The sequence below is a fragment of the Nymphalis io genome, chromosome 15 (genome assembly GCF_905147045.1).
Source record: "Nymphalis io chromosome 15, ilAglIoxx1.1, whole genome shotgun sequence".
Taxonomy (NCBI): Eukaryota; Metazoa; Arthropoda; class Insecta; order Lepidoptera; family Nymphalidae; genus Nymphalis; species Nymphalis io.
Genome location: NC_065902.1, coordinates 7,266,752 through 7,285,459, shown reverse-complemented (window position 1 = coordinate 7,285,459; position 18,708 = coordinate 7,266,752).

Genomic DNA, 18,708 nt, shown 5'->3' with positions numbered 1-18,708 from the left:
GCCGGGTTGTGACTGGAATGAAAATATGCCATCAAATATTGAATGAATGGATCATTGGATGGTGTTCAATTCAATTCAATTCAATTCCATTTATTTGCTTTAAAAATAATATACATGTTTAGTCACTATACTTATGACATGCATATATTTTAACTAAATTACAAGAAATTTCATTACATTATATTTTTTCATTTAAATAATATTTATAAGATAGATAAATAAATGTCAAATATTTATTGCAGGAATTCTTGTACTGCGTAAAAACATTTGGCAACCAACCAGTCATGTATTTTTTTCTTAAATCTTAAATAAGGCAGATCCTTAATGACAGAAGGCAACTTATTATAAATTTTCAGTACCATACGGTCACAACTCTTTGAGCAGAGAGCTATTTTACACGGTGGCATATACAATTTATTTGGATATCGCGTATTAAATGATACAAAGTTCTAATTACTCTGAAAGCAATTGTTTTTGAATTTCTTTACGAAACATGCTTCGTAGATGCATGGCAACGTTAATAATTTGAGATTTTTAAATAAGGGGTTGCATTGGATCTTTGTTATATATTGCACGAAAACATTTTTTTTTTAATGAGAAATATTCTGTTCATTTATTGCCCCAAATTATAATACCATATCGAATATTGGATGCAACGTAGCCACGATATGCCGATAAGGCTGTCCTTTGGTCAATAATTCTAGATATTCTTCTTAAGGAAAATACAAATTTATTAATTTTATTGCATAAATTATTAATATTGGGACTCCAAGTACAAAAATTCATCTATATGCATACTTGTTAAGAAATAATCGCAAGACCTCCCCGAACATCGAGCGCTACCAAGAAATACCATACCGTGAGAAATAATCACATCATGCATTCCTTGAAGCTACCACCTGTTGCCAGCGTCGCTGCTTTGTTTCGCAAGACCTCCCGAACATCGAGTGCTACCAAGAATTACCATACCGTGGGGACCATTCAGTGATTCACCGATTTCGTTATAAATATGTAATTCAGACTACAGATCTTCACTTTTTGTTCTAATATCGAACAGACTGTCACGTATTAGAAATTAGAAATAATTAATTGTTAAATTTAATTACTTAAATAAACGTATAAGTTAAATTCGTTCGGTTTCATTCTGCATCCTCAACGGCAGCCCTACGTAATTGGCGCAGTCGGTAGGATGCTCGCGGAACGTTTCGCGTAGAAGATTTCCGTAATCGTGTGAAGCCCCGCCGTAGCTTGTCTAGCTGCTGCATCCAGAGCATCCGAATCTACGAGTAGTGCTGCACCAGAGGTATCCAGACATCGATAACGCAGAGAGACCGAAACATGTTCATGTGAGTACACTCGATTCTTTTTAGTGGTTGCTCAATCCTAGCCTAACTAACCTGTTAATAAAATTTGCCAAGATTTTTCATTTAAGAAAATCGAAGGAACCTAGGATAGTTATTAGTAGTAGGCAAACTTTCGTAGATAATAGAAGAGATATTAGTTTAAGTAGTATAGAAGAACAAACGGAAATGTCTGAGTTAGACACCATTTATAAAGCCTTAAGGTTGGTACCCGAGTTCGACGGGAACCCAAATGTACTTACTAGATTTTTAAAATTATGTGACCAATTGGTAGGACAGTTTTGTAGTGATAGTAGTAGTGAATTAAGTAGGTGTGCTCTTCTCAACGGAATTCTTAACAAAGTAACAGGCTCTGCTGCTCGCTTAATTAATTCTAATGGGATTCCATCCGACTGGCAAGGCATTCGAACTGCTTTAGTGAACAACTTCACGGACCAACGAGATGAGACCGCTCTATATAACGATTTAGCTATTTTATCGCAAGGTTCTAGCACCGCGCAGGAGTATTATGAGCGTTGCCAGAATCTATACAGTACTATAATGACCTATGTAAACCTGCATGATACCCTTGAGACCACCATTAATGCTAAACGAGATCTTTATCGTAAATTAACGCTTCAAGCGTATTTGCGAGGTTTGAACGATCCCTTAGGATCGCGCATACGTTGCATGCGCCCTGAGACCATCGAAAAGGCATTAGAATTCGTACATGAGGAGATGAATACTATGTACCTACAAAATCGGAACCAAAGATTACCTGACAAAAAATCTATAAATTCTATGTCCGTACCAAATCATTTTGTAAGTGCCTATAAAATGCCTAACCAACAGTTTTCAATGCCCGCGCCTAAACCTTTTAACTTTAATATACCTGGCCCTTCACGCCCTCATTTCGTTCCACCATCTACACCGCAATGGAGACAGAATCTGTATCAACCCCGCCAATTCGGTCCAACACGTACGCAACAAATTTTTAGATCGTCACCGCCAAATTATAACCCTCAACAAAATAACTTTCAAATAGGTTCACGTCTTAACCACCAAGCTGTTAACCAACCACGTCCTATGAGTGGAGTAAGCCATTATGTTACAAGACCATCGCCGCCTACACAACCAGCAATTACAGGACATAACTGGGCAAAATCCGGGAACCCACCCCCTACGCACTACTTTAAATCTAAAGAAGTAAATTACAATAGTTTCATTGACAATTCTATATACGATGAATATGCCGATTATTACGATCCTTATTACGATATTAGCGAGTACATAGAATACCAGCAACCGTATGAATATTCCGTACAGGAACCTTCAGAAAATTATACAGAAACACCCCAAGTGGAAGCCGATAGTGTTAAAACAAACGAGTAGGATTTTTCGAAGGACCGGAAGTCCGACACCTTAAGATAGAAATTAATCTTCAAACCCAACGTCAGCTTCCGTACATTCAAATCGCATCACCTCCTATGAAACTATTAATAGATACAGCAGCAAATCAATCATTTCTGTGTCCCGAGGTAGTGGAAAGATACTATAGTAACTTACAAGTAAATTACGATCCTTTTGAAGTTAAGAATATTCACGCCACCTCTAGAAATTACTATTCAATTACGTTACCTAGCTTTAAAGAATTTAATGATTCGGATAATACGACATTTTACATTTATAAGTTCCATGATTATTTCGATGGGCTTATTGGTACAGACCTATTAGATAAGTGGGAGGCTGTAATAGATTATAAGAAAAAATTGCTAAAAACTAAAACCGCTTCAAATCCTATTAAGGTATATGATTCCCGCAACGCGAATTTGTATGAGGACATTATACCAGCGAATACTTCGAAATTACTTAGGATTCCGATAAATATTCATGACGGACATGCATTTATAGAAGAACAAACCGTTTCAAATTGTATTATTGGCGAATGCTTAACCACCGTTTCGAATAATAGGGGAATAGTTGAAGTAACCAATCCAAGTCGAAGCGACGTCATATTCTCTATGGACCGAGCAATCTCTGCAGAAATGTATAACGTACAATGTACACCTGCCAATAAACAGCAAGATCGCATAAAGGAAGTAATTTCGCGTCTACGCACTGATCACTTAAATATCGAAGAACGTACGAACTTAGAGCTGCTTTGTGCGCAGTATGCCGATGTTTTCTACTTAGAAGGAGAACCTTTAACTTTCACCAACAAAATAAAGCACTCGATTAAAACAACTGATGAGGTTCCGGTTTACACAAAAAGTTATCGGTATCCCTATGTCCACAGACAGGAAGTACAAGAACAGATAGGTAAGATGCTAGAACAGGGAATCATTAGGCCTTCGAATTCAGCGTGGAGCTCCCCAATTTGGGTTGTAGCTAAGAAAGCAGACGCGTCAGGGAAAGCTAAATGGCGTATAGTAGTTGACTTCCGAAAGCTCAATGAAAAGACCATAGACGACAAGTATCCCATTCCTAATATAGCCGACGTATTAGATAAATTAGGTAATTGCCAATATTTCACAACCTTAGACCTTGCTAGTGGCTTCTATCAAGTAGAAATGAACCCCCAAGATATACCTAAAACAGCTTTTAATGTTGAACATGGCCATTTTGAATTTTTACGCATGCCTATGGGCCTTAAAAATAGTCCATCCACTTTTCAGAGAGTCATGGACAATGTGTTGAGAGAGCTACAGAATACTATTTGTCTAGTGTACCTAGATGATATAATAGTATTTAGTACATCCCTTCAGGAGCACATAATTAACCTAGAAAAAGTATTTAAGAAATTACGTGAGTCCAATTTTAAAATACAGATGGACAAATCAGAATTCCTAAAACTAGAAACGGCGTACCTTGGGCATGTCATTAGCAAGGATGGTATAAAACCTAACCCTGACAAAATATCGGCAATTAAAAATTACCCCTTACCTAATACCCGTACAGAAATAAAACGCTTTTTAGGATTACTTGGTTATTATAGAAAATTCATACCAGACTTTGCTAAAATAACCAAGCCCCTTACCCAATGCTTGAAGAAAGGTTCCAAAATTGTCCAAGATCAAAATTATATCCAATGCTTTGAAAAGTGTAAAACTCTACTTGTCAATGATCCGATCCTTCAATATCTATCTACTCACAACAGATGCTTCGAATTTAGCAATTGGAGCCGTTCTTTCTCAAGGCCCCATTGGATCAGATAAACCAATAGCATACGCATCGAGAACGCTTAATTCAAGTGAAATAAACTACAGTACGATAGAAAAGGAATTACTCGCCATTGTGTGGGCAACGAAGTACTTTCGACCCTATCTTTTTGGTAGGAAGTTTAAAATTATGACAGACCATCGGCCTTTGCAATGGGTAATGAACATGAAAGAGCCCAATTCGCGCTTAACACGTTGGAGACTACGCCTAAGTGAATATGATTACACAATCATTTATAAACCAGGGAAAATTAATTCCAACGCCGACGCCCTATCACGAGTGTCTTATTTGCGGTCAGGCAAAATATGACCGAAATCCTGTAAGACCTAGATATGAAATTGTACCACCGCCTACCAAGCCTATGGAAGTTGTACACTTGGATCTATTCAGCGTAGATAGTAACAAGTACCTAACAATTATCGATGCATTCTCGAAATATGCACAAGCATATTCTTTGAGAGATGCTACAGCCGTTAGTGTAGTTCAGTTAGGCTTTATTAAAGTTCTCTTCCCATCATGGTATGGCTCTTAAATACATTACGAATAATGGCCCTGAATTTACAAATCAACTATTTTCTGAATTCACTAAATTACACAAAATTGAACATCATAGAATAAGCCCCAATACACCCAATGAAAATGGAATGATAGAACGCTTTCATAATACCCTACTCGAACACTTGCGTATCTTAAAATTAGAACACCGCAATGAATCCGTTACCAACCTTATGACGTACGCTGTAATGGCTTATAATAGTTCAATCCATTCTTTCACGAAATGTCGCCCAATAGAAATAATTACTGGTCATTTAGATCCGCGAGATCCTTTAGACATGAATATAACAGAGCACCTATTGCAGGAATATATACTAGATCACCGTAAGCGAATGTTAAAGATATACGAAATCATTAATGAAACCGCCCTTCAGCGTCGTGCTGAAATAACCGAGAACATTAATAGAAATCGCGAGCCTGAGCAAACATATGCACCAGATCAACGAATCTATGTCAGAAATCCCCTAGCTAATAGACAGAAATTAGCTGCCCGCTATACGAACGATACGGTTGTAACAGATTTACCTATACATATTTATACAAAGAGAAAGAGAGGACCCGTACCCAAGTCGCGCCTGAAACGGGTACCTAATAGTGCTCGTTTGTTACAGGATACAGGAAACACTACTCGCGTTAATGCTGGCTCAGGTCCTGAAGCTGGGTCAAGCAGACGTGATAACACTTGAAAGCTTAAAAAATGGACCGGGTATTCTCCCCTTCAACCTAGGACCCACTAGAATAATTTCCCATTTCCATTCTTTTGTTCAAATTATAAATTTAAATAATGTGCGAAATAGGTTAGAATCCGTTCGAGAGAAGTTAAGCAATCTAGCACCTGACTTAAATAATAAAACGTCGTTACTTTACGCTCCGCATATCAAATATCTTGCAACGAAATTAAATGACATGTCAGAGCAACTGTTAACCTTTCAAGGAAAACGTTCAAAAAGAGGCCTCGTTAACGGTCTTGGTTCCATAATCAAAAGTATCTCCGGAAATTTAGATTATACGGACGCACTAAAGTACGAAAATGCCATTGCTATTCTACAAAAGAACGAAAATAACTTAGCCATTGAAATAAATCATCAAATAAGTTTAAGCAAGCAGTGGGCATCTCAGAGTTCAAATGTTACAGATAGGATAGTAGAAAACCAGAGGAAAATAGAGAACATTATTAAAACCATCTTAGATAATGATGTTAGGAAAGAAGAAGATGCAATTAAGTATTTTCATTTAGCCCAGCTACTTACAATACTAGGTGATGACATAGACAACTTGTCACAAGAGTTGTCAAAACTACAGAATCTATTGGCATTCATAAGAGCTAAAAGCATCCATTATTCCGTTCTCGATTACGACACTTATATAGTTATGTTAAATAAACTAAAAGGTTTATACAATTCAAATGTAGTGCTAGATATTAATTTTAGGGAATATTTAGATCTATTAAGATTAGGATATTATTATAAAGATAATGATATAATCTTGGTAATTAAGTTTCCAATCATGAATCCCAATAACTACATCCTTTACAAATTGTCCTTAGCCCCTAATAGTAATGATAAAATTATAATCCCTACCTATCCATACGTAGCAATTCACGAGAAAGATCTACTGTATATAGAGACAGAATGTCCGAAGTACAGTCACGGTCATCTTTGCGAGGACAACTTAAACCGACACTATGGAGAGCAAACGAGCTGCATTCAACATCTTATACTCCAGCAACATATCCATGAAACCTGTCGGGTTACTCCAGTAATCTTATCTTCTCAAGCCATGGAACAATTGGATGATCGTCACTATGTTCTGAGCTTTCCCAACTTAACGAAAGTTCATTTAACCTGTTCTCAAGATCAATACAAAAACCTTCTCGGAAGCTATCTAGCTGAAATACCTAAAGGGTGTGCTCTACAAACGTCCATCTTCACCATCACTAACCACCATGATCGAGTAAAAGGACAAGTTTTGAAAATGTTGAATATAGAATATAGTAATGAAGATCCATACAAAGCGACAGCGAAGAACATCTTGAAATTGAACAGTATAGATTTGACTCACTTACATTCAACCAATACCAGGATTGCCTCTCAAGAACCAGTGACTTTGGAATTGTCGAACTTAGACACGCTCTATCACACGACTATACCAGTCTACCTACTCATCGGTGCATCAGTACTCACTATTAGCATCGTCCTCATTCGTCGCAAATGTATGCTTTCAAAGAATACTAACCAGAAGGAAAATGAGGCAACCAGAACACAAGAAGTCCAGGACAGCCCCAGAGATCCTATGTCTCTATCAGCACTATTTTCGACAAAAGTCTCCAAATAGCTGCTGATCCTGCGGAGGGAGTTGTTAAGAAATAATCGCAAGACCTCCCCGAACATCGAGCGCTACCAAGAAATACCATACCGTGAGAAATAATCACACCATGCATTCCTTGAAGCTACCACCTGTTGCCAGCGTCGCTGCTTTGTTTCGCAAGACCTCCCGAACATCGAGTGCTACCAAGAATTACCATACCGTGGGGACCATTCAGTGATTCACCGATTTCGTTATAAATATGTAATTCAGACTACAGATCTTCACTTTTTTGTTCTGACATCGAACAGACTGTCACGTATTAGAAATTAGAAATAATTAATTGTTAAATTTAATTACTTAAATAAACGTATAAGTTAAATTCGTTCGGTTTCATTCTGCATCCTCAACGGCAGCCCTACGTAATTTACTTAATAATATCCTTTATCAATGTTTATATATTTTAACAATATTTATTGCAGATACCTGTTTTATATTTTCATTAGCAAATGTCACAGTATTATATTATATTTATGTCATTTTTTTATTTCTTAATATCATATATTTAGTCTTTTTCAAATTTAAGCTAAAATTAGAAGATAGGTTTCGAGAGTTCTTCCCCACAGATCTGGCTCGCTCCGAGCAAGCTACGCCTAAAAAAAAAAAGAAAGTTTGGTGTCTAGTTGGGGGTTTTGGCACCCGCCCGATCGATTGCACTCATCCGTTTTTACGTAGCTTGCTCCGTTCAAAAGTTAGCAAAATCCATTAGGTGTGTAATTAGGAGCCTAATGAGCTTATTGTCATTGCTAATGAGGGCTGAAGTCGAGATAGCATCAAGAAAACAAGTTTTATCATGACTAATTGTGTACATTGTCATTCCAAAAATTTTAATTAGTTTTGAATTTTCATCTTCCACTATCGCAAAGGTACTTATCAAGTTTATTAATGTTATCGCTTGCTATATATATATTCTGGATTTTTTCGTTCCTCTCTCTTGTTTATCATACAATGATACAAAGCGATGTATTCAAGCAAATGGTATTGATACATTGGCTTGAATACAAATTACGATAAGGTGATTACATTTAAATTATAATGTAGTTTTCTAGGAGGATTGTTTAGATCAGTTTTACCATTACTATCTAGCGGTACCAAAGCTGTTGGTAAAGAGGCATTTAGTGCTGGTGTGGGTCTTTTGTCAGATATGGTTAATGCCCGCCCCATGGAAGATTCAATAAAATCACGTCTAAAAGAAGTCGGGTCAAATTTGAAAAGAAAAGCAGATGATAAAATTGATAGGATCAACATGTCCGGGTTCGGATATACATATAACAAAACGAAAACGTGGTTCAGCACTCAGTCCATCGTTGACTGCGAAATTGGAAGCTATAAGAAGATCAAAAATCAAATCAAAATCGATCAAAGATATATTTTCAAATTAATCAATTATGTCTTTCTTACATAGTAATTCTTGGGAATGTATTAAGTCAGGGCTGGATTTGTTTGCATTACCATCTACGCAAACTAACATTGAAAGTTGGGTATGGATCCATTATAAACCAATCTCTTCTCTTGTTGATGATGGTCCTATAGAATTTCAAGTACCTGGAGCAGGTGATGACTACATGGATTTATCCCATACTTTAATTCATATCAAGGCTAAAATATTGACTCAAGATAACCTCAAACTGACGGAATCTACAGTTGTGGCTCCAGTTAATAATTGGTTACATTCACTCTTCAGTCAACTGGATGTCTATTTAAATCAAAAACTTATATCACTTAATAATACATACGTTTATCGAGCTTACATCGAAAACTTATTAAACTACGCTCCTGATGCCAAATCATCGCATCTCACATGTGGTCTTTGGTACGAAGATGACGCTGGAAAAATGAATTCAACCGATGATAGCAATAAAGTATTTCTAACACGACAAAAGTTAGCAAGTGAAAGTAAGGAAGTAGAAATGATTGGCCACCTTCATGGTGACTTATTCAATCAAAAAAAGTTTTTCATTAATAGGGTTGATATGTGTGTAAAATTAGTTCGCTCTAGAGAAAATTTTAATTTAATGGCTTCCACCGTTGATCTTAAGTTAAAAGTATGTATTACGGATGCAACCTTGATTATTCGTAGAGCACGAATAAATCCATCTGTGTTACTTACTCACCAAAAAGTGGTAGCATCTACTATAGCTAAATAAAAATAAAATTGTTTGTATATAGATGGACATCAAATACCATCAAAAGCTTTACAGCCATCATTTGAAAGTAATATTTATACAAAGGTCTATCATACATTGTTCTCCGGAACTGGCATACATTTTCTTAATGAAGGAAATGGGATATCTAGAGAGCAATATGCTAAAAGGTATTATCTGCTAGCGTTTGATATAACACCTGATTTATCTGCTAACTCAGCAAGTCATTGGACCCTTAAAAAACTTGGTAGTGTAATGTTAAAAGTACGCTTTGAATCAGCTTTAACACAAACTATTAACTGTATTGTTTATGCTTAGTTTGATAATGTCATAGAAATAGACAAAAACCGTAACGTTTCAGTCGATTATAGTAGTTAAGAAAATAATGTTTTTAGATATAAGCGTGCATAATTTTTATTATTGTGTTAGTATGTCCTCATTTTGTGCTATTCAATAAAGTATACCTAAGTTTAAAAATATGTCTTTGTTTTATTTATCTCTATATCGTTGCAACCCTATAGATGGAGACGAGTAAACGAGGTAAACGAGTAAAAACCATTTATAATGTAGTGTCAATACTCTGGACCACATTACTTGCTTATCTACCAACCTGATACAGTCCTGCGACGATCTTCTTTGAACATGAATACAATAGAGATACAGAATTACTTGAGACAAATTAATTCAAGTTTTGAATATAATGTGTATGCAGCAAACCGTTTGCCGATTTATGTAGTAATACCTGCATATATCATAAGCAACTTAGATAGCAACAATAAACCAGGCTCTCACTGGATCGCCATACATATAGATGGAAATGGATTTGGACAATACTTTGATTCATATGGTCGACCACCTCATGACTATGTTCGCATGTTTTTGGAAAGGAATTCTAAGTTGTGGAACTACAATAATAACCGAATCCAAAACGATTTTACCTCAGTTTGTGGCGAGTACTGTCTATTGTATTTGTATTGTAAACATTGAGAAATGAGGTTGAATGACTTTTTATACCAATTCTTTCTCTGTCCAAGCAGTTCGCGTATGGAATTCTTTACCACTCCACTTAAGACAATCTCAAACTATTAACACATTTAAAATCCGACTCGAGGAGTATTATTTATATTTATAATTATCATAATTACATTTTTTTTTTATTATATATGTATGTATATCTAGCTATAGTACTGTATATATATATATATATATATATATATATATATATATATATATATATATATATATATAAATATATATTAGAAATATATATATATATTAATATTTATTTAAAAATAAAAATTGAGATGATTAGTACACCTCCTTACCGCTTTATTTATTTATTTATTTCATGTCCTTCACCCAAAGGTTGTCTGGAAGAGATCGCTCTTTTAGCGATAAGATCGCCTTTTGTACAACATAGTTTTCGTGTTTGTGTTTAAAATGGTTCTGTAACTCTTTTGGTGTACAATAAAGCATATTCTATTCTATATTCTATTCTATTCTGTTATTCAGCATCCTTATTAAAAAAATATTTTTTTGATGTTTCTTTTTCAGAAATTTCTTTAGTTATATTATAAATAACTTTTTTTGTTTGCTTCGTAGCTTGAATTTGTGTTTTTTGTGTAGTATTTTACTCGATATTCAGAGTGTTTCCAGTATTCTTCCAGTGGTACATTTGTTAGTTTTTTCAAGTCATACATTTCTATTTTAATGAGATGAGTGCTTGTCTTTGCAGCGTCTTCATTTGAGGTAATAAAAACAATTACCTTGCGCGAGAAACTGTAGATGATGAGTTGGTGCCGCATTTTCAAATAATGCCTCTAAACTATCACTTGATCTTCTTCGTTTAGAAGCTTTTGAGCTTTGTAGTGCACAATCCTGACTTTCATAATCATTAGAAAAGCATGAAATAATTATCAAAAAATCTTTACAATTATTTGAATATGATAGAAAATACAAAACTTACCTCCATTTTATGTATATGTAATATTTATTAGAAGAGCAATTGGGAATACTCACGAAAACTATACCAATCAACGTTCTTGACAACACAACTCTAGAGAGAGAAACGAAAAAATCCAGAATATATAGCAAGCGATAACATTAGTAAACTTGATAAGTAAATTACCTTTGCGATAGTGGAAGGTGAAAGTTCAAAACTAATTAAAATTTTTGGAATGACAATGCACACAATTAGTCATGATGAAACTTGTTTTCTTGATGCTATCTCGACTCCAGCCCTCATTAGTAATGACAATAAACTCATTAGGCTCCTACTTATACACCTAATGGTTTTTGCTAACTTTTGAACGGAGCAAGCTACGTGAAAACGGATGAGTGCAATCGATCAGGCGTGTTTTTTTTAGGCGTAGCTTGCTCGGAGCGAGCCAGATCTGTGGGGGAGAACTCTCAAAACCTAACTACTTAAATTATTGCTACTTAGCCACTTTAGCCAGGATTTATTTTTTCTCGAATGGTTCTGCTGGAGGTTTGGACGGTCTTACTCCACAGCACCTAAAAGACTTGTTAAGTCCCTCAGTTCTTAATGAAGACAAGGAAAAATTAATTCGGGAATTAACGAATTTAGTTAACTTAATGCTCTCTCGTCGAGTTCCATAACAATCACACCGGGCCTTTATTTTTTATTTATGGTACAAATTTAGTGGCTTTATTAAAAAAGATGGAGGAATACGTCCCATTGCACCATTCGGCGACTAGCCTCTAAGATATATTGCAATATATTAAGAAGCAAATTAATAAATAAATTCACGCCTCAACAATTGGGTTTCGGTATACAGGGAGGATGTGAAGCGGCAGTCCATGCTGCTAGAACCTTTTTAAGCGAATCCGTAAATTATAAAATTTTGGTCAAAATTGATGTTCGGAATGCGTTCAACTCGGTTGATCGTGGAGATATGTTAATAGAAAATCCCGGAATATTCGACTATATGTGGCAATGCCATGGTTCTCCCTCAAAATTATTGTTTGGCGAGCACGAAATTAATTCATCAGTAGGTTGTAAACAAGGTGACCCACTTGGCCCCACTATATTTAGTTTGGTTATACATCCAATAATTTCATTATTAAATTCAAAACTTAATTTATGGTACCTCGATGATGACTCTTTGGGAGGAGATGTAACAACAGTCATTAGCGACTTACAAGATATTTAAAAAAAGTTTGAAAGCATAGGGCTTAATTTAAATTGCAGTAAATATGAAGTATATTTTTCATAACCTATTTTATAACAATTACAAGAAAAGTAAAACAAAATTTTAAGTGATTTAAACCTTTTAATTTTACTAGGCGCTCCAATATTTGATGATGAATTTCTTCCCTTAATAAATTCAAAATTAGAAAAGTTTAACCTTATTTCGAAGCGTTTATTAGACATTAAGCCAAACGTAGCCATTTTCATTCTTCGGACATGTTTATTTGCCCCAAAGTTTATATATTTATTACGCAGCAGCCCCTTTTGGAAATTTCCTTCTATTACAACTGCTATTAACAGCCTTACTTAAAGACACCGTAGCCAAAATTCTAAATTTACAATTCAATACACTTGGACACGAGCAACTCTTCCAATCAAATATGGTGGCTTAGGTATACGGTCTACGTCATCTTTGGCGCTCCCAGCTTTCTTGGCCTCTGCTAATGGTTGTATCACTATCGTCAGTCGGATATTAAGCTTTCCAAGTTTGACTGATGTTGTATGTTGGATATGAATTTGCGGGGCTGAGTTTTGAAACATTAGGTCCATGGTCGTCCGATACAAAAAGCTCAATTTAGCTCAAAGGCTGAGTAGCGGTGCAGAGAGGCATTAGTGCCAGCGTCTTGGGTACAATGCCACAGGACAATCTTTTAGACGGCGTGTTTTTGCTATAAATTTGTAATGTGTATTTTGTTTTTTTTATCTTAATTTTATATATTATAAAAATTACTGTACATGGTTTATAATGAAATAAATGATGCCAACAGTCAATAATTAAATTAAAGAATAGGAAAACGGATAAACGGTAACGATTTCGCTCCGATTCGATTACGATAAAGTGACAATATGTTAGTAGAATTGAGCTGCTGTTGATGGCACCTTTTATTAGACACGTTTTTGCAAACAATTTTTTATGCTTTTTTAAAACAAAGACACGCGAGGATGCGCCTTGCGCTATTGTCCTTTTTCGACAAATAATTATGCTTGAGTAAAAAACTTTGTCTTTTTCAACCTATTTACGAGATTAAACTCGACCTTTGATTAAAATGTACAGGAAGACAATAGTGACATTGATAACTTAGACGAGAAAGATGAAATTAATATTCTATATTCAAATTGTTAATAGGTAAATATTTTTTTTTTTTAATAGACCAAGTCAAATCGGTCTATTAATATAATTGTATAAATAAATGCGGATTACTAATTATATTTGTTTTCTTCTATCTGTATTAATTTGATAACATAACACCTAGTTAAAAAAAATATTCGAAAAAGACCATTCTATTTCGCACATCATTATTGCGTTCAATAATTAAAAAACAACGATTTGTGGACCGTCGAATCAGCTCGACCTAACGCGAGCATAGCCATTTTTGTTTACAGTTTAAGGTCGGATGTAGGTTAGAACTATATAGTACGTTAATATGTTTCATATTTTTGAGATATAGCTTAAAAAGTTAATGAACGTGGTTGGATATGCTCGATTGGGCGTTAACGACATCGATAAATATGCCCTCTGTGCTCTGTGTTTGCATGGTGTCACAGGTCTGTTTATTACACAAATCCAACCCTAGTAAACTGCCGCATCAGCATTGTCCTACAAACCATGACATGGCATCGATGATAACGAGGCGCAAGCGCAACAGTGACGTAAATTTATCGAGGTCAATCGATGTTATAACAAATTTAAACACATTATTTAAATAGAAATAGCGATTATAAATCAAGTCAATTTTCTAAGATTATATTTAAGCTTGAATATATAACAACAGAGTATTTACTCCGCGTAGATGTATGTACACAAGTTTTGTTTTATAAAAACTCTTGTGTATTTAGAATTTATTTCTTTCTTAGAATAGAATTCATTACACAGGCGAAAGAAGGTGTCGCAGCATGTATTCCAGACAAGTCTATAATATGTAAGTCACAGCCTCGCGTTAGAAAACCCTGTTCGAAGATTCGCTAATGTAGCCAGTATAACTTTTTTGTGTCTGTTACTATTTAAAATGGATGTATTCTCGAGTATATTGGAAAACTGTTCATAAGTCCAATCTAAGTATGGAATTCGTTGGAATTTATAAGTTCATATTCTTCAAGGTTGAGTATATCTGTGGTTATATGATTTCGCATAATAGTTAGAGCGCTCACTATTTCAGAGGCCGTAAAATCTTTTACGAGATTATCCTGTACAGGGAGTGTATTCCAGAGGTTTTGCTGCAGATGCTCTTGACACACGCGAGAATTTGCTGATACCAATAGATTGTAACTTTCGAAGAATAACCACACTATTCGGAATTCTAAGTCGGTTCAAAAAGTTGAAAAACACAATTCACAGTTGAGTTTAGCGCTCGAACGAATCCTGGTAATGTTAGAGTTGTATGGATACAGCTTGAACAGTGAAAGCGCGCCCTCTTCGAGTGTGCTCGAGGCATTAAAGCGGCAGGAACACCGGAGGGCTCTTGCGACGTTGCGTTGTGTTGGCGTGACCGTCTCTGTGAAGAACGGTACGCACGCAAACGGTCGTTCTGAAGGTTTCCACTACGAAAAAAAAATGGATGGATATGGCTTGTTTGTGCAGGTTCATACGGCAGAACGTCGATGGCTTGAATTGTCTCGCGAAGTTTTTTTCAACGAAAACTCTACCAACATGGTCGAAAATTGAATTCTGTCGGTTTTTCCTGAAAATAATAATACTTGAATAAAAATGATTAAAAACTACTTTTGATAAAAAAACATTTGATTATAAACCGATCAGATTATAGAAATGTAACCAGTATTGGTAGGTAGGTCATATATACAATGAAAAGAGTTACTTGTCTCACAATCATTTCCTCGATAACTCTCTCCGCCATGACAGTATGGTGTTCTTTGCGTGAATTCCACATAGAAATCCTTTGACTTTCACTTGGTTTATGACAGTTGTACTATAATTTGTCCTATTTTAATAAAATAACATAATAACAAATCAGCAATAACAAAAACAATGATAATTTTGGGAGCACAGTAAAGATAGCCGTCCGATATAACAGAACTTGCATGGAGAACTAAAGGGGTTAGACATGGATTAGGCAAGTCGCGCGGTGAGTGCGAGCGAGATAGCATGTGACGAAGGCGTAGGTAAATACCTGCTGTGCTGTGATACCTGTTACCTTTTTTATATTCCGATTACGACGAATATAATAATAATTATGTCTTATTCCACAAACAGAATAGACTGACTTGACTTATTACTTTAGTGTAATAATAATTTCCATGTATTCACGTATGATTATGCTGACAAAATACGAGGTAGTATACTAGTACCGGAATGAAGACTGACCCGTTGGTTTCCATGTTAAAGCTACTGGTCAACGCAAACATTTGTCAGCAAGAGAAAATAGAATAAGTAGTAGATACACGCTTTTATTCTAACCGAAATATATTTTGAGTTATTTTTAAATAAGATAATTAATTTTGTTTTTTATTAAAAATTATTTAACTTTTTTTTTATTATGTGTTACCGAACAACTAATTAAGTAATATTTGTTATCAATGTTATTTTTTTGTTTATAAGCCTAAGGTTGTTTTAAATTTTAATTAAGGGCATTTTAATTATAAACGGGTCATCATTTGACGTTACTTTAATTTAATACGCATAAGTATTATACGGGTTATGGAAATGATAAATCGTCATTTTGCGGCATTCGCCATATTGCATTTAAAATAAAGACATTTGGTTACTGGTATATTGTCACGAGAGACAAACGTAGGTGCAAAATTTCAACTCAATCGAAAACCGGAAGGTAGATCAATTTCAATTTGCAAGATTTGATTACCAGAACGGGAACGGTTGAAACTAAATAAAAGCTTCTAATAAGCGATATTTAGCTTCAAAGACATCCCGTAAATGAATAACAGTATAGGAAACCTTTCAATTCTTAAAAGTCCTTCTACATTTTTGGTACCTCCATTTATAAATGAAACTTGAAAAATATCAATAATGTTACTTTTCACATTTTTACGGATTCCTATATCAAGTAGAAAAAAGCCTTATTCAATAAAATAATTGTGACAAAAAAACCTCAGTATTACTTAGTTTAATTATGCACATGAAATATAAATTAAACAAGTTTTTGTGTTTGTATCTATAAATTAATTAATTGTTAATTATAAAGTATTATGAGTAGTAAATATGTACATATAATAAATCTGTAACTGATCGCTGTCTGTACATGGAATGGCTTTTATCAACGGAATAGAACCCAAAACAATGATTGTTAGAATTTTTGTCTGTTTATCTGTTTGTCTGTGCATTTGTGCACTCTAATTTAAGAAACGGCTTAACGGATTTGAGTCCGGTTTTCAATAATGTATTGTGGCTACCTTAACATAAAATTTAGTGTTTTAGTGTGTTTATTTCAATTAGTCCATAAATAATAAAGTTGTATTATGATGATTGAAAGTTTATAGGAACAAAACAAAGTTAAAAAATGGTCAGTTTCAGCGATTTAGATTTCTATGTAAGTTAAGCTCAGATCTATATGATCAATCATATTAAATAGGGTTCAGATTATGCTGGTATATGTCGGTTAACACGCCCATGTGTAGATGTCTGTTTTATGATTGACTATAACCTTTTGTATGGTAATCAAATTTGATAGATAATGCATATATATTATAAAAAAGATAATGCATTATTTGCAAAGTCGTTTTTATAAAATATTAATTCTTATGAAAGGTATCGAGATAAGATTAGTACTTTTTACAGTTTTAGTAATTCTTATAGTTTTGATATATTATTACAAGGTAGGAGTAGTTGAGTAGGTTGTTTGAAAATACTCATACATGCATACGTATTTATTTTCAGTTTGTAAATAACTTTGTAACTTTGTTTCTATTTCGCGTGTTAACATTAAAGCTCGTGTGTCTTTGTGTGTTTGAATACAACTTAAATTTTTAAATAATGATGTATGAACCAATAATTTAACGCGGTCTTTATAGATACCGTAAGTAACGAATCATTTTCTTCGAGGATGAAAAGCTCAGGAGGAGCTTATCATATTGTAATATTATTTATATTGATAATAGTAAATTAAAATAAGAAAAAGACTTAATAAAAAGAATCACTTACCGGACAGGAGGGGAGGTGGTAAAGAAGATACGCACAAGTGTCGATTCTCGTGACGTCCATCCATTCGCAAGACAGAGAAGATCACAGTACGATCGGCTGCTAGTCAAAGAGGCAATCATGAATCACTTCGGAGCCGTTGTGATGATAACGCATGTTAAAAAGCCAAGAGATGTCAATCAACTATAATACATTGACAGTGACAATCGCTTTAAGCTAAAATATATTCGTCCAAATTTCTTACCTACAATTTCAAAGAACAATTGTACACATAAATATGTCCAATGGATAGCGTACGCCGTTAGTGAAGTTCACGAAGACACATACTCATTCATTAAAGTAATAAAGTCCATGCGTCCAAATACGACTCGATGAAGTAGTCGTAGAGTTTAATGCAAACTTGTATAAATACTGTATTGTCATCAATAATCCTGTATGAATTAAAATTGTAAAGCTGCTTGGTTATAAAAACATAGGCACATTAAAATAACGAATATTAAACGTCCTCATTTGTTTTAAGCTAATTAAAAGAAATTGCTTTTGTTTATTTAACAAAGAAGGGTAGGTATTAAAAAAATACAATTAAAATGTGGCTGTCACAGGGCGCCCGGTAGAAGAAGACATCGAAGTTTATAATTATTGAAAGGATTTATTTTGAAAAAGAAAACCAATAATAAAACACATAGTTCCGTCGATAAGATAATTATATTTTCTTATTATGATAACGACATATAGGAATAAGGTATACAGTACACGTGAAACGAATAC